This window comes from Saimiri boliviensis, chromosome 8 (assembly GCF_048565385.1).
Source record: "Saimiri boliviensis isolate mSaiBol1 chromosome 8, mSaiBol1.pri, whole genome shotgun sequence".
Lineage (NCBI taxonomy): Eukaryota > Metazoa > Chordata > Mammalia > Primates > Cebidae > Saimiri > Saimiri boliviensis.
In genome coordinates, this window is record NC_133456.1 from 41,886,189 (window position 1) to 41,904,652 (window position 18,464).

The 18,464-nt window shown below is 38.1% G+C and overlaps 1 pseudogene; it reads right to left on the reverse strand.

Moving 5' to 3' along the window:
* Positions 1-284: 284 nt before the first annotated feature.
* LOC101046580 (zinc finger CCCH domain-containing protein 14-like) lies at positions 285-1,250 on the reverse strand (annotated as a pseudogene).
* Positions 1,251-18,464: the final 17,214 nt, after the last annotated feature.

Sequence of the window (18,464 nt, forward strand, 5' to 3'; positions counted from 1 at the left end):
TTTGTAATTGGGTTTCTGAGTGGACGTCTGACTTATTGATTTGCAGCGCCAGAATCTGAGCAACCCACTGCGCCGGCTAAAACAGCAGTGTTAAGATTGTTGGTGCTTTTCTGACTCTGCACCAAGAACCGCCGCTCTGAGGCACCAGCAAAACCACCTCGCCGGCCACAAGAGTCGTGCTGGCGACCCGTGGGGCTCCTCTGCTGGGAATCTCCTGGTGTGTGAGCAACAAGAATTCATCTGAAAGTGTGGCGTCCTCTCGTTTGCTGCACTTTCACTGGGAGCTACGATCCCGAGCTGCTAGTGATCAGCCATCTTGGATCTCTCGTTTTTTTAACTTTAACAACTGAACTTACCACAGGGCAACTTTCTCTTCTGAAAGTTTTCATCCTCCATACTCATTTTCTCCAAGTTGTTTCTAAAGAACGGACTATATGTTTCTTCTAAGCTGTTAAGCACTTCTGGTTCACACAAACATCCTGTTTCATGTACCCAACTATTCTGTATATCAAGCTGCTTGGCAGCACGAATATTATTTTGCTGCTGTTGAAATTGCAACCTGCTTAAATGAACACCACTATCTGCATTTCTACTTGCAGGTGGTCAATAAATTTCCATAGAAGGGGGAGAAGAAACATATGTAAGTGTCACTGTAGGTTTTTTCTGAGATAAAGCATTCTCCTGCACAAAGTTCAGGTCTTCATCAATGGGATCATCTGGTTCTGACTTAATATCGATCACCTCTTCAGAGGGTGCTGGCTCCCTCAAAGGTTTCACTGTTGACATTAGTCAGCTTGCAGCTCCATCATCATAAGTCTGCTTGACATTAGTGGTTTTTGACTCCTGTGAACTTGTAGAAACTCTGGAATCTCTTTTTTTCAGGTTTAGTGCTAGGAATGGCACGTGGTGGCGTTGCAGCTTCATGCCTCCTGTCATCTCCCCGACTGAAACTGCTCTTGTCTGAAGGCACATTACTATCAAAGATGTTGGCATCAGAAGACTTTAGACTAGAAGGTTCAGTTGTAACAGAGAAGTTTATCTAATACACCATGAAGCCGTATGGTGAATCGAATTGTGGTGTTCCCTAGAAACAGGGAGAGATCCTCTGTCATTTGGTCCTGACTTTTCTTGTTGGCCACCATCACCATAATGTAATCAGGAAGTTCTCCATCAACATAAGCTCCTAATTCTTGCAATTTTCCCTTATTGGCACTCCGGATCTTGGGGCTGATGTCTGTGCCAATCTCCATGGCTCCATAGCCTGCAGGAACTCAGCACTGCCTGGCACATAGCTTACCCGAGCCTGCAGCGGGATCCCATCCTGCAGCCACCAGGTTTCTTTAGATTGAAGAAAGTGTTCAGGAAATAACCCAGTATGCACAACAGCAGCATAGCTGTGGTCTTGTATCTCCCAGGACCAGCTTGCAATGTCCCTGCCACGCTGCTTATAGAATATGCATGGCCATGAGAAATAAACTGAAAATGTGCAGACTATCTCAACTCAGGGAAGCATTAGCTTTGGGTTTTCTTAAATATTTTCTTTCTTTCTTTCTTTTTTTTTTTTTTTTTTTTGAGACGGAGTTTCGCTCTTGTTACCCAGGCTGGAGTGCAATGGCGCGATCTCGGCTTACTGCAACCTCCGCCTCCTGGGTTCAGGCAATTCTCCTGTCTCAGCCTCCTGAGTAGCTGGGATTACAGGCACGCACCACTATGCCCAGCTAATTTTTTGTATTTTTAGCAGAGACAGGGTTTCACCATGTTGACCAGGATGGTCTCGATCTCTTGACCACGTGATCCACCCACCTCGGCCTCCCATAGTGCTGGGATTACAGGCTTGAGCCACCACGCCCAGCTCTCTTTTTTTTTTTTTTTTTTTGAGACGGAGTCTTGCCCTGTTGCTCAGGCTGGAATGCAATGATGCTATCTCGGCTCACTGCAACCTACACCTCCCAGATTCAAGCGATTCTCCTGCCTCAGTCTCCAAGTAGCTGGGATTACAGTTTTGTGCCACCATGCCTGGATATTTTTTTGTGTCTTTAGCAGAGATGGGATTTCACCATGTTGGCCAGGCTGGTCTCAAACTCCTGACCTCGTGATCTGCCCGCCTTGGCCTCCCCACGTGCTGGGATTACCGATATGAGCCACCTTGCCCTACCTTCTTAAACTTTTATTTCCAATCAGTTACATGGCCTTCTCAGGTGAATGTGACCAGTCCTAATTCTCTGGGGCAGCTATATCTCACAAATTGTAGTTATTCATTACCAAGTCTCAACAGTGGGGCATGGTGCTTGTTCCTGTACATATACCTTGATTAGATTATATTTTAATTTGGATCTGCTCTAGTTAAATTCCTAAAATTTCCTTATATTAATATTGCAAGTTGGATTACATATGGGGAAAATCCTCAGACTTATATGAAACTAAAGGAAAGACCAAAGAAACAGCTTTTGTAAACACCACTGTACTCAGACCAGCCAAGAAATGGCTTTTAACTCCTCTTAAAAGTCTGAACAGATATTGCTCCAAGGTTAATAATAGGTTGTGTCAAGATCATTGATGATCTTTTTCTTTCTTGTTTAAACTTTTGCTTGTTTTATAATTTCACAATGAGTAGTAATTAATTTTGTGTTCAGAAAAATAAAGATATTTCCAAAAAATTATAAACCAAATCAAATGCCTGCTCAATGGAGAAATGAACTCTTGATGGAGATGAAAAATATGCATCACACTTGCCAATGTTGAATTGACACAGAATTTTACTGGCATCTCACAATCTTTAAAAATTACATTCAACTTTAATAACTATTTTTTAAAAACATTATTTCAAAATTACAAATAAACTTTAAAACTAAAATAAAGAAACATATTTTGAGTACATTGTATCTCCCTTTCTATTTTTGTAGCCAGCTGGGTTCTCCAGGAAGGAGACTCTGAGATAGGCAGTAGCATGACAGTGGGTTTGATAAGTTGATCTCAACACTCGTGGAAGGCAAGAGAAGAAAGCAGGATTGGGCAGAGGGAGAAGTCAAGCTACAATGTAGTCTCAGCAGAAGCTTCAGGAGACCCCTAACTCTGAAGACAGAATGACCCTTCAGAGCTGCTCTTACGTTCCAAGTAGCAGTGAGGAGGACCAGAAGAGGGAAGAGCTGGGAAAGTGAATGAAGGGGATGCAGGGAGGGGAGGAGGTCAGGTTCTTGTAAGTCCAGGTTGAGGCAAGGCCCTGGGATGAGGGTGTGTCCTTGGTAAGGTGATTCTCTTTAGTTGAGGCAATACCTGAAGGGAGCTGATAGCTTGAGGTAGTCTTCAGGAAACCCTCTCAGCAGCTGGGTACTCAGCCCTTTATTCCTGAAGGGGGCTCTGGGTGATACATCACAGTGTTCATTACAATTTGACAATAACAAATGAGACACTGAATTTGTCTTAAACAGAGCCTGTAGAGCAGATGCCATTAGTTGTCTAGTCAAAATTCAACTTCTCCCTCTGGTCTCATTGGTGTGAAACAATGATATGCCCAATCCACATGGGGGAACATGGCCATCTAAACTAATTATGAGAATCCTATTCACTGATTTTCTAGGGCCTCCTGCTGCCCTCCCACCCTTCACAGTAGTTAGATATGATCATGTAGCCCGATTCTAAGTAAATAAGATCCAAAGAAGTGTTTGCTATAGGGATTGTGAAAAATATTTTTGCTTTGTTGTTAAATGGAAGAGAGAAAGCTGACATCCCCTGACCTCTTCCTTTTTCTTGAACACGGCTGCAGTGCTTATAGCTGTGGCAGCCGTTTTGTAACCAAGAGGAGATGAGGAAAATTTCTGAGTGTGTTCTGACGTTGCTGAGCTGCTGAAAAAGCTATAAAAACTGTCTCTGGATTTCTTGCTTTTTAAAGAAAAAGAATCCATAATTGTTTAATTAGCTAAAATGGGACATTCTGTTACTTGCAGCAAAGTACAATCCAAACAGATCCTAGAGTTATGACTCTATTGAGGATTTTGTTAAAATATATAGTTGATATGTGTAATGTGTGTGTGTGTGTTTACCAAATTGTGGTATTTTTTTTTAATTTGAAAACGTCAAATACTGTATTCTCCTTCTGGGTTTTCATATTGCCACATTAGTCTTAATGGTGTTGAAGGTTAGCATTAAAATGTTCTGTCATAAACATGCCTATTTCAAGTTTGTGCTTCAGAAAAATACGCTTCTTAAATATATTTGACTATTAAAACTTTACCTACAAATACAGAATAGATTGGGAAACATTATCTCACCTGTGTTCTAACTCATAGTCACTAACTCATTCCCTGTTTTTGTGATGGCTTTCTGCAACAGTGTTCCTAGAAGCATCTGTTTAAGTTGAATTAAGTAAAAACAGTAAAATATGGTTAATTTTTTATGCCTATGATTAGTTTACTCTAGCAAGCAAACTAGCTCTGATATATTGACATGTTAACCTGTGTTTTAGGATGTGGTCAAAGCCCAACAGAGAAATATATGGAGCAGCACATTTGCAGCATTATTTGCTGGTCACAAATAACATCCTGTGTCTTTGTACACCAGTTATTTTCATCTGCTTGCAATAGGTCCCCGTTCACTGCTCTACCAATTGGCTCATTGAGAGTGCAGAAACAGAGATGCAAGATAGACATATGCAGCTTCCTACGCAGAAGGAAGGAGGTCTATTTTGAAAAAAGAAGTGATAGTTGTGGCCACCTTAACAAAAGTCCTGAGTTGCATTTGATTATGCAGCTTCATGGCCTGGCATCTACGTATATTATATCATGATCTGCTGAGAGGAGCTTAGGTACACTCCCTCCCAGCTATTCTAGTGTGAATGACCGGATACGAGGCTTGCTTTGCTCTTTCATCTGCTTTTTAAAAAATGCTTTATTTTTCTTTGTAGTGATTCATTTAGGCATTCTGAAGGGTGACATGGATGTCTTATAGACCTTAATTTAATAAAAAATAAAACTCACAGACACCTAACTTTTTTTTTCTTCCTCCATTTTCTACATTTTGATAATAGCACTATCGTCACCCAGACATCTGGTTCCAGCCAGAAATCTGGAACTCATTTTTGCTACCTTGGCATACTATCTCTGTCACCCAGGCTGGAGTGCAACGGTAAAATGTTGTCTCACTGCAAACTCTGAACCCTGGTCCAAATTATTCTCATGCCTCAGCCTCCCTAGTAGCTGGAATTACAGGTGCCCACCACCATGTCCAGCTAATTTTTGTATTTTAGTAGAGATAAGCTTTCACCCTATTGACCAGGCTGGTCTCGAACTCCTGATGTCAAGTGATCCTCCTGTTCCGGCTTCCCAAATTGCTGGGATTACAGGCGTGAGCCACCATGCCTGGCCAGAAGACCTGGTAATTCATTCACACCATTTCTCTACTGCCTCGTCCAGGCCAAGCATTATAATTTCTAGACTCCCTACCTCTTTCTACACTTGTGGGTTTTATGATCCCTTCGCCACACAACCTCCAGAATAATATTTTAAAAATTATTTTAGATCAAGTCACTCCCTTAATTAATGGGAGTTTTCAATGGCTTTACACTGCACTAAGAATAAAATTTCAACTCCTTCCCATCCCCTAAGACCCTGCAGAGTCTGGACCCTGCCCTGTTTTCGAACTTCAATATTTAACACTTTCTCTTCTGCTTTATATGCTAGAGCAAAGGTTAGCAAACTACATACAGCCCATGGGCCAAATCCATCTTGTAGTCTGTTTTTGCAGATGGAATTTTATTGGAACATACCCACATTCATTCCTGTATGTATCATTTATGCCTGTTTTTATGTTACAATAACAGAGTTGAGTAATTGCAACAGAGAACACATAGTCTGCGAAGCCTAAAATACTACCATCAAGCCCTTTAGAAAAAGTTTGTCAATCCCTCCTTTAGAGCTTCACTGGCCTCCTTTCCTCTCCTTAATCAAGATAAACTCTTTATTACCTATGGCCTTTGCACTTGCCCAAGCCCCTGCTTGGTGAGGGTTCTGTTCTTTAAGAAGCTTCTTCCATCTTTTCCTCAGTGACTCAGCTCACACTCAGCTCAAATACACAGAAAGGTTTCTCCTGAGCGCTCAAATAAAGTAGGGCACTTTTTTCCCCAGTTACACGCCACTCTACCATATCCCACTTTTCCTGTATAGCACACATTAAAATAGAAATATCTTGCTTAAATTTTTGTTGGTTGTCCACTTTGTCTGCATAAGACTCTACGTAAGCTCCAGGAAGTCAGGCCCTGTCTCTCTTCTTTAGCACGCCTTTCCCAGTACCTGGAAAGTGGCTGCACATAGCAAGTACTCATCAAATATTTATTGATCGAATGTAGTAACAATTGTAACCCACTTTCCCGAATGGCATTCAATCATTTAGTTTCATCTCTAGCATAAATTTCCATAGGAAATATAATGCTCTTCTTTCCAAACAGCCTAGAATGCATGAGAGGATATCAACAAACATTCTAAGATTGCGCCTCCTAGAGGTAGTCAGGTTGCTAGTTGTATTCATTTATGCATGCATTTATTCATTCAACAAATATTTCTTGACTGCCAATTCTGGAAAGTGTGGAGCAAGACATGACTTACTAGAGCTATCCATTTGTCAGAAGCATGACTAGCATCTTAAACTAAGAGATTTCTTTTTTCCCAATTTTTAAATAATGTATAATTATATGTATTTATGAAGTACATGTAATATTTTGACACATGCATACAATGTATAATGATTGAATCAGGTTAATTAGGATATCCATCACTTCAAACATTTATTATTTCTTTGTGTTGTGAACATTCTATATCTTCTAGTTATTTTGGAATATACAATAAATTATTGTTATAGTCACCCTACTGTGCTATGGGATACTATTCCTTCCAACTGTATTTCTGTACCTATTAACCAACCTCTCTTCATCTCCCACTTACCCCTACCTATTCCAGCCTCTGGTAATGCCATTCTACTCTCTACTTCTATGAAATCAACTTTTTTAGCTCCCACGTATGGGTTAGAACATGTATATCTTAGTGTGCCTGGCATATTTCACTTAACATCATGACCTCCAATTCCATCCATGTTGCTGTAAGTGACAGGACTTCATTATTTTGAATGACTGAATAATATTTAATTGTGTATGTATATCACATTTTCTGTATCCATTCATCTGCTGGTAGACACTTAGGTTGATTTCATATCTTGGCTATTGTGAACAGTGCTGCAATAAACATAGGAGTGAAGATAGCTTTTCAATATACTCACTTCCCTTCTTTTGGATATGCACCCTGTAGTGAGATTGATGGATCATATGGCAGTTTCATTTTTAGTTTTTTGAGAAATTTCCACACTGTTTTATACAGTGGCTATACTAACTTATCCTCCCAACAGTATGCTAGAATTCCCCTTTCTCCACATTCTCACCAGAATCTGTTATATTTTTGTCTTTTTGAAGATAGCCATTTTAAATGGAATGAGATGATATTTCATCGTGATTTTGATTTGCATTTCCCTTATGATTAGTGATGCTGATCATCATTTTTTAATATATCTATTGGCCATTTGTATGTCTTCTTTTGAAAAATGTCTGTTCAGATCCTTTACCCATTTTTAATCAAATTGTTTTGTTATATATCCATTTGAGTTCCTTATGTATTCTGGTTATTACTTCCTTGTCAAATGGATTGTTTACAAGTATTTTCTGTCATTTCATAGGTTGTCTGTTTCCTCTGTTAATTTTTTTGTTATGCAGAAGCTTTTATCTTTATTTTTATTTTTTAATTTTTTATTGCATTTTATGTTTTGGGGTACATGTGAAGAACAATGCAAGATTGTTGCATAGGTACACACATGGCAGTGTGATTCGCTGCCTTCCTCCCCTTCACCTATATCTGACATTTCTCCCCATGCTATCTCTCCTTACCTCCCCACTCCCCGTCCCTCCCCTATTTCCCCCAAACAGACCCCAGTGTGTGATGCTCCCCTCCCTGTGTCCATGTGTTCTCGTTGTTCAACACCCGCCTATGAGTGAAAATATGCGGTGTTTGATTTTCTCATGCAGAAGCTTTGAGCTTGACGTTATCTCATTTGTCGATTCTTGCTTTGGTTATCTGTGCTTTTGAGGTCTTAGCCAAAAAATCTTTGCCCAAACCAATGTTCTGAAGAAGTTCTCCAATGTTTTATTTTAGAAGTTTGATCGATTCAGGTCTTACATTTAAGTCTTTGTTTCATTTTTAGCTGATTTTTGTGTTTGGTGAGAGACAGCAGTTTAGTTTTATTCCTCTCTATATAAATATCCAGTTTTGCCAGCGCCATTTATTGACCTGACTGTCCTTTCCCCAATGTATGTTCTTTGTGCCTTCATCAAAAATCATATGGCTATAAAAGTGGATTTATTTCAAGGTTCTATAGTTTTTTCCATTGGTCTATGTGTCTGTTTTTATGCTAGTACCATGCTAATATAGTTACTATAGTTTAGTAACTATATTAAGTTAGGTAGTGTGATTCCTCCAGATTTGTTCTTTTTGCTCAGAATACTTTGGGTATTCTGGGTCTTTTGTGGTTTCATATACATTTTAGAATCTTTTTTTCTATTTCTGTGAAGACTGTTACTGGTATTTTGATAAGGATTTTTATCAGTCTGTAGATTGCTTTGGTAGTATGGTCATTTTCACAATGCTAAATCTTCCCATCCATGAGCATGGGATATTTTTCTAATTTTGTGTTCTCTTCAATTTCTTTCTTTGGAGTTTTATGGTTTTTATTGAATAGATGCTTCACTCCTTTAGTTAAAATTACTCCTAAATGTTTTATATGTTTTTGTAGCTATTATAAATGGAATGGCTTTATTGATTTTTTTCAGTTTGTCCACTGTTGGTATATAAGAATGCTACTAATTTTTATACATTGATTTTGTATCCTGTAACTTTACTGAATTGATCAATTATAACATTTTTAGAGTTTTTAGGGTTTTCTAAATATAAGATCATGGCGTCTGTAAACAAATGTACTTTTTCTTCCTCTCCAATATGGGTGGCCTTTCTTCTCTTGTATGATTGGTTTGACTAGGACTTCCAATATTAGGTAAAAGTGAGCTTCCTTGTCTTGTTCCAGATCTTAGAGGAAAGCCTCTCAATATTTTCTCATTCAGCACAATATTAGGTGTGGGTTTGACATATCTGGCCTTTATATTTTGATCTGTGTTTCTTCTCTACCAGTTGGTTAAGGATTTTTATCATAAAAGAATGTTAAATTGTATTGAATGCTTTTTCAGCATCTATTGAAATGATCATATGTTTTTGTTCTTTATTAATGTGTTGTATCATATTTATTGATATATGTATGTTGAACCATACTTGCACTCCTGGGATGAATCCCATTTGATCATGGTGAAGATCTTTTTAATAAGATGTTGAATTCCACTTGCTAGTATTTTGTTGAGTTTTTTTGCATATATGTTTGTCAGAGATATTGACTTGTAGTTTTCTCCTTTTGTGTGTCTTTCTTTGGTCTTGGTATCAGGATAATGCTTACGGCATAGAATAAATTTGGAAGTAATCCTTCTCTTCAGTTTTTGGAATATTTTGAGTGGAATTGGTATTAGTTCTTTTTTAAGTGGTTGGTGGAACTTAACACCGAAGCTGTTGGTGTCTGGGTTTTTCTCTGATGGAAGACTTTTGAGTGCTGTTTCAATTATGTTACTTGTTATTGGTTTGATATGTTTTGAATCCATGTCCCTTCCCAAAACTCATGTTGAATTGTAATCTCTAATGTTGGAGGTAGGGCCTGGTGGGAGGTGATTGGACCATGGAGGCAGTTTCTTAGGAATGACTTAGCCCTATCCAGTGTCTTGGTTCTGTCATTTCACCTCAGCAGCTGGGGGCCTAGGGAAATTCTCTGTGAATAATGTTATTTTAGCTGGGGAAGAGGGCAACAGTGTGAAATGACCATTTTTCTTACCAGTCATTGGGTCTTTCAATTTTTGTGGGCTCAAGGGGTTCCTCCACTTCCTTCCTGAGTACTCAAGGTAATGCATAATCTGGATAATATTGTTGTCTTTGAAGTTTCTAGGTAAATTTTTATGGGGAAAGTGATGCTGGGAGATTTTCTATTCTGCCCTCTTGCTGACATCACTCTGACTAAGAGATTTCAAAAGATACAAGACTTTATTCTGAGATTTTCCCCAGCCTTCTAGCCACTCATCCAAAATCACTGCCTCAAGGAGTAAGCAAGAACGTTGCTATTAACCCCTGGACTAAAACAGTCAACACTGGTCTTACAAGGTCCATTGGAAACTACTCTGTATAACAGCTAAGCATGTTTAGATAGATGTATAACAGCTAAGCATGTTTAGATGGAGTTGACTCAAGTATTCTACAGGGAGGAATAAAGTAGCTGGTGCTTTTTCTAGTGATTGTGACTCTGGTCAGCTATGGAGGGTGGAGCATTTTGGGATAGAAGTGTTTTGGAGTGTGGTGATATTGGCCTTGGGTGTAGCTCTGTAATGGAAGCCAATAGACAATACAATCACTGGGTATTTTGTGGAGTTAGACAACATATCATCTGAGAGCTAAGGACAGGGTTTCATAAATAGCAAAGGCATGATTTTGTGTTCGTCTGTTTAGTGTTGCTATAAAGAAACACCTGAGGCTGGGTAATTTTTAAGAGAAAAGAGATTTATTTGGGCCTCATGGTTCTGCAGGCTGTACAGGAAGAATAGCACTGACACCTGCTGTGGGTGAGCGCCCCAGGAAGCTTCCAATCATGGCAAAAGGTGAAGGGAGAGAAGGCATCTCATGGCGAGAACGGGAGCAAGAGAGAGAGGAGGTGCGAGGCTCTTTTAAACAACGAGCTCTCACGGTAACTCATTAGTACTGGGGGGGAGGGGTGCCAGCCATCCATAAGTTATCTGCCTTTATGACCCAAACACCTCCCACCAGACTTCACCTCCAACAGTGGGTATTACATTTTAACATGAAATTTGGAGGGAACAAACATTCAAATTATATCAATTTTCTTTTTTGGGGGATGAGGGAGAAGGACAAAATCTCCCTCTGTCACCCAGGCTGGAGTGCATGATCTCAGCTCACTGCAATCTCTGCCTCCCAGGTTCAAGCGATTCTTCTGCCTCAGTCGCCCTAGTAGCTAGAACTACAAGCGTGTGCCACCATGCCCAGTTAATTTTCATATTTTAGTAGAGACGGGGTTTCACCATGTTGCCCAGGCTGGTCTCAAACTCCTGACCTCAGGTGATCTGCCAACCTCAGCCTCCCAAAGTGCTGCTGGGATTGCACGTGTGAGCCACTGTGCCTGGCGTCAATTTTCTTATTTTGCATGTAAGACAAATTTTTTCTCACTAAAAGCCATTTAATCAATTCTCTTAAGTTTGGGGCCATGGCTTGCAGGGTCTCAGCTATTTCTCTTTGTAGCACTCAAAATGCCCAGTTCAGAAGATGTCGCATGGTGTTGTTTTAAATATTTGTTGAATTGAATGGCAGGTACAACTTGAGAGAAGGTATTTTCCTGATGATTTTATCTACAGTGAATGCGACAAAAGTGTTTGTGTGATTCTACTAGAGTAATCAGGTGTTCCATGATGCTAAACACACAGCAGGCTAATAGAATCAGTTTCTGAAATTTTTTATTCACTGAATATATAGATCAATTTAGAATGGTAGTGTTTAGAGATGGACCTAAATGCTGTTGATACTACAAGATAAAGCTGCTTAATAATTGCCATCTTATTTTGAAATGGCAAACGGTAAGTTTCTGGATATTTTGCAAGCTGCAATCTCATTAACCTATAAGTGACACGATAAGCTGAAAAATGGATTTCCTGGGGGGATCCACCACTCTATTTCTAACCCTCTTTCTCCTACCACTGTGGCTTAACTGGCATCATTTCTAAGGAAGCTTTGCTGAGTGAGCAAGTTTCGAAGCATTTATATTTCTAGGAAAGAAAAGCAGAAAAAGGAAGGAACATATAAGTGTTAGGTATACAGTTGGTATTTATGTAGATCTTGCTGAAGTGTTTTGCATGTATTGGTTCCAATGTTTTCAATTTAAATCTGTTTTCACTGTGGAAAGAATTAATTTTTTAAAAGGATCTTTTGCCTGTTTTCATTTTCACACTTGAGAGCCTTTCTTGCTAAATTAACCTAATAAGTATTTATACATATTGCTTTTATTTGCCATTGTCTGTCTTCTATCAGTGAAGACTCTGTGTTAGAAACATTGAAACAAATTGTTAGGAATCAATGATCATACAAAAAGCTCAGTATTGCTCTGCTGTTAATAGAAGCAAAACTGGGTGGAAGATTTCACAGCATAGGGATATCACTTTGCCCAGTAATCAAGGTTCTCATTTGATACCAAAAAGCTGTCACAACTAGACATTTAATACATTCCAAGCAAAAGAAAAGGCTAATAAATCACTTTGAGAATTGTGGCTAAGGATAAATATTGGAATTTCACAGCTCTTTCAGGCACTGCTATGTGTTTGAACATTGAGTTAGTTATGTCCAAAAGAAAAATGTGAAACTAGTTTTAGTCAAGTAAGAAAATGCAGATAAATTTTTAAATTAAAAAAAAAATAGTTCTATTAGCTCAGTCGACACTGAGCTGTCATGCATTTGAGAAATCAACAGTTTCTCCATTATAAGTGAAATACATGAATTCACAGTAAACCCCACAAGGCAAAGATACAATTTATTTACTGACTCAATTAGAATAATAAATATCTGGAAGTGTAAGAAGGTATAAATGTCATAGAAATTGTATTTAAAAGCCTTTGAACTGTATTATGTAAGCTTCTTAGAACAGATAATTTCTTTTCTTTTCTTTTTTTCTTAAGGCGGAGTTTCCCTCTTGTTGCCCAGGCTGGAGTGCAACGGTGTGATCTCAGCTCACTGCAACCTCCACCTCCCGGGTTCAAGTGATTCTCCTGTCTCAGCCTCCCTATAAGTGGAATTACAGGCATCTGCCACCACGCCTTTTTTTTTTTTTTTTTTTTTTTGGTATTTTTCATAGAGATAGGATTTCACTGTGTTGACCAGGCTGGTCTCAAACTCCTGACCTCAGATGATCCACCCGCCTCAGCTTCCCAGAGTGTTGGGATGACAGGTGTGAGCCACCGTGCCTGGCCCTGGATGATTTCTTATGCATTTTTATGATTCTGCATAATGTTGGAAAGAGTTCTGTGATTGTCAGAGGTGCTCAATGTTTAGTAACAGAATGGAGTTAGTGTTAAGTGAAATTGGTAAACCAGACAGTCCTACATTATACCATTACTTAGCCACATTTTACCCTTAAATATTGTAAGACTTCATTTTGTCGTATACTTTAAACATTTTCTCTCTCAACTTATTTCCACCAGTTTCCCTGGTGCTTTTTTCTATTCCACGTTTGCCTCCAGGATACCGCATTGCATTTAGTAATCATATCTCTTTGGGATTCTCTGTGTTTTGATATTGTCTCAGGTTTTCTTTGTTTCTGATAACTTTAGAGGTTTTGAAGAATACTTGTCCAACATTTTGAAAAATGTGCCTCAGTTAGAACTTTTCTGATGTTTTTCTCATAACTACACTGGGGTAGTGTGTTTCGGTGATGACCATAGTCACAGAGAGTCATTCTGTTAACATCACATCAAAGGTTCATACCATCCATATAACTTACCGGTGTGGATATTATTTTGGATCACTTGGCTTGGGGTAAGTGTTTCTCAGTTTTCCGTATAAAAAAGTTACTCTTTTTATTTCTCTTTTTCCACACCATACTATTTGGAATAAAGTTATTATGCACAGTCCATCCTTAAGCAGCAGAGAATTAAGATCTATATTTTATTTATTTATTATTATTATTATTATTGAGATGAAGTCTTGCTCTGTCGCCAGGCTGGAGGGCAGTGGCATGATCTTAGCTCACTGCAGCCTCCGCCTCCTGAGTTCAAGTGATTCCCCTACCTCAGCCTCTGGAGTAGCTGGGACTATACAGGCACACACCACCATGCCAGCTAATTTTTTGTATTTTAGTAGAGATGGGCTTTCACCAAGTTGGTCAGGATGGTCTTGATCTCCTGATCTCCTGATCTGCCCTCCTTGGCCTCCCAAAGTGCTGGGATTACAGGTGTGAGGCACCGCTCCCGGTCATGATCTATATTCTTAAGGGCAGATTATTTACGTAAGTTATTTGAAAATCTTCTTCACGAGATATTTTTCTATTCTCTCCCATGTATTTATTTAATCATATATGTCAGTATGGACTAATGTATATTTATTTTATGCTTTGGATTTTAACAGAATACTACCATATTTTGTAACTAAAATTGTTTCAGCTTTGGCCATTTAAAGCTCTTTCATTGGCTCGTGTCTTTTTGGTATACCACCATCATTGCATGTATGGTGTTTGCTTCTTGATTTGCTTTGCGAGCTTTCTTATTTTCTGGTACTACAAGATGCTCCCAGTTCATTTTGTATATTTTCTGCTCCAGTCCTAGAATTAGTTATGTTTTCTAGTAACCCTGGTTTTTTAAATTGGAGAATGGTATTAGAAATCGAGATCTGGGTGCTAAGTGCACCCATTGCCACTGGGCTGTTGTTGCTTCCAGGCTGTGACAACTGACAGAGCAAGGAAATAAATGTGTATACTAATCCATGCAGATACTCATATCTGTGAACATATCTACAGGTGTCCTTCTGTGTCCTATAGTAAAACATTAGTTCATACTCGCTTCTCCAACTCTCTTCCATTATTGTATGGGTGGTTCTAGCTTCCTCCTCCACTGTTTATAAACTCACACTTCCGCATTGAGAAACCTGCCTTCTACCTTTTACCATCCATGACTTGATTTTAAATTCCAGCATAGTTGCATAGTAGTTTCAGAATTGTTCATCCATACCCTTGAGGGAAACAACATTATCGATCAGAGTATAGTTCTTATGTAGTATTTTTTTTACACTTCACTTATTTCCAAAGTTACTTCAGTCAGTGTCTTATTCTCCCATCCTGTTCAGTAAAATTGTTTTATACATTTGTAGTACATTTAAATTCTTTGGTCACATTCTGTACTCTATATTGAGGTACTCATAGCTCATAAATAATTTTTAAAATTTGCATACATAAGGTTTATTCTTTGTGCTGTGAAATTCCATGAGTTTTGACATATTTAATATCTTGTATTCACCATATCCTATCATACAGAAGAGTTATAGTATGCTTTAAAAAAAATCCTCTGCTTCAACCCCTCCCCAGCCTCTACTTCCAAACTCCCCAAAGCGATTGATATGTTTATCATCTCTATAATTTTACTTTTCTGGATTGTCATATACTTAAAATCACACAGTATGAAACTTTTCCAGACCAGCTTCTTTCATTTAGCAATATGCATTTAGGACACGTCCATGTTGCTGTACGTGGTGGTGCGTGCCTGTATTTCCAGTACTTTGGGATGCCGAAGCAGGAGGATTGCTTGAGGCCGGGAGTTTGAGACCAGCCTGAGCAACAGTGAGACTCCTGTCTCTACAAAAAAATAAACAAATAAGTAAAAAATAGCCAGAAACAGTGGTGTACACCTGTCGTCCCAGCTACTTGGACAGTTGGGAAGATCACTTAAGCCCAGAGAGTCTAAGGCTGCAGTTAGCTATGATCACACCAGTGCACTCCAGCCTGGCAGACAGAGTGAGACTGTCTCTAAAGAAACTTTTAAAAAAAGACTTATTTGTGAATTTTGTGGCTTGATAGGTCATTTCTTTTCATTACTAAATAATATCCTATTGTATGGATGTTCCATTGTTTGTTTAGCCATTCGTCCACTGAAGGATATCTTGATTGCTTCCAGTTTTTGCCAAGATGAATAAAGCTACCATAAACACTCGTGTGCAAGTTTTGTGCTCAGTATTTTCAGTCAAGTAGGTAAATACCTAGGAATATGATTGTTAGATCATGTAGTAAGAATGTATTCGCTTTCTAAAAAATTGCTGCTGTCATTTTCCAAAGGAGCTATACCATTTTACACTCCTGCTAGAAATAAATGAGAGTTCTTTCTGCTTTGCACCCCTGGAGGCAAATGGTAATGTCAATATTTCAGATTTTAGCTATTCTAAAAAGTGTGTCTAATAAGTGTGTAATGGTATCTAATTGTTGTTTTAATTTACAATTCCTCAATGATAATAATGTTGTACACTTTTACAAATGTTAATTTTTTGTCCATATATATTCTTTGATAAGATTTTTGTTCAGATCTTTTAGCCATTTTTTAAAAACTGGGATTGATTGGCTCTTTACTATTGAGTTTCAATAATTTTTTGAATATTTTGGACATAATGTCTTTATCAGACATCTGTTTTGCAAATGGTTTTTCCTGGTCTTTCTTAACAGTGCCTTTCACAGAAGATTTTAATTTTAATAAACCTCAGCTTATAAATTTTCTCTCTCGTGCCTTATGCTCTTGGTGTTGTATTTAAAACCTCACCACCAAACACAAGATTATGTAGATTTTTCTCATGTGTTTTCTTCCAGAATTTTTATAGTTTTACATTGAAGTCTATGATCCATTTCGAAGTAAATTTTGTGAAATGTATAAGGTCTATGTCTAAGTTCAGTTTTTCCTACAGACATTTAATTGTTGTAGCAGCATTTGCTGAAAATAGTGTTCTTTTCCCATGAATTTCCTTTGTTCTTTGTCAAATATCAGTTGACTGTATATGTATGAATCTATTTTTGACCTCTGTATTCTGTTTCATTGATCTATGTGCATATTCTTTCATCAATACCACTTGCAATTGGGTAATTTAAGCCTTCTAATTTCCTTCTTCTTCAGTATCTTGTTGGATATTCCAAGTCTTTTGCCCTTCCATATAAACTTTGCAATCAGTTTGTCAACATCTACAGCATAGCTTACTGGCATTTTCATTGGAATTCATTGAACCTATAGATCAATTTGGAAAGAATTGGTATCTTAATAATATTAAATCTTGCCATCTATGAACATAGACTTAGCTCTACATTTATTTAGTTTTTAAATTTTTTTCTGGCAATTTTGCAGTTTTTCTTACATAGGTCTCATACATATTTGGTAGATTTATACTTAAGTATTTTATTTTGGGAGATGCTATTTTTATTTTTATTTTTGGCCTTTTATGTGTTTATTTTTATTTTTTATTGATATATAATAGATGTACATATTTTCATGGCACCTGTAATAGTTTGATACACTCATAAAATCAAACTAGGGTAATTGAGGTGTCCATTGCCTTAAATATTTATCTTTTCTTTACACTAGGAACATCTGGATTATTCTCTTTGAGCTATTTTCAATTTTACAATTCATTGAAGTTAACCATAGTCACCCCACTGATCTGTTGAACACCTGGTCAAGATGCCTTTTTTTTTTTCTTTTTTTGAGATGGAGATTCAGTCTTGCTGACCAGGCTGGAGTGCAATGGCGAGATCTCAGCTTACTGCAACCTCCGCCTCCTGGGTTTAAGCAATTCTCCTGCCTCAGCCTCCTGAGTGGCTGGGATTACAGGTGTGTGCCACCACGCCTGGCTAATTTTTGTTTTTAGTAGAGAAGGGGTTTTGCCATGCTGGCCAAGCTGGTCTTGAACTCCTGACCTCAGGTGATTCACCCACCTCAGCCTCCCAAAATGATGGGATTACAGTCATGAGCCACCATGCCCAGCCTCCAGAATGACATTTTTAATAATATTACTGTTTTATATTTTAAATTTCAATTTTTCTTTGCTCCTATGTATGTTTATAGGGGCATGCTGATATGTAACATACAAAAGCAATTGACTTTGGTTACGGATACTAAATCTTTCTTTCTTCTAATATAGATGCTCCTCTATTTGTGATGAGATTATATCCTCATAAACCCATCATAAGTTTAAAATATCACAAGTAGATAATTCACTTAATATATCTAACCTACCAAACATCATAGCTTAGCCTAGTCTATCTTAAACATGCTCAGAATACTTACATTAGCCTACAGTTGGGCAAAGTCATCTAACACAAAGCTGATTTTATAATAAAGTGTTGAATATATTGTGTAATTTATTACACAATGTTTTCATTTAAAATATTTTCTTCTGTAGATAAAATAACTTCAAGAATCTCGAAACGTGTTCATTTTTTGTCTCCCATCTCCACTTTGGGCTTCCCTAGGTAATCCTCCTTAGAAAAAAATCTGTGTCTCTTGGGTCTTTCAGCTATAATCTATTACTGTTTTACTGGAACCCTGCTGGTATGAAGGTAGGGTGTATTGTTGTGTGGAGTGAGCATTCTCTAATTTTCCAATTAAATCTCAGCCTTTCAGGGGGCTGGTGTCTGACCTCTGACTTTCACAAATGATTCTTCTTGTATAGTTTTTCCTCTTCCTTTTAGATAAGGCAAAAAAAACTAGATGGGACCAGAATGAGAGAAATGCATTTCTACCACAGCTCTGGAACAGGCTCTGAAAAAGTCTT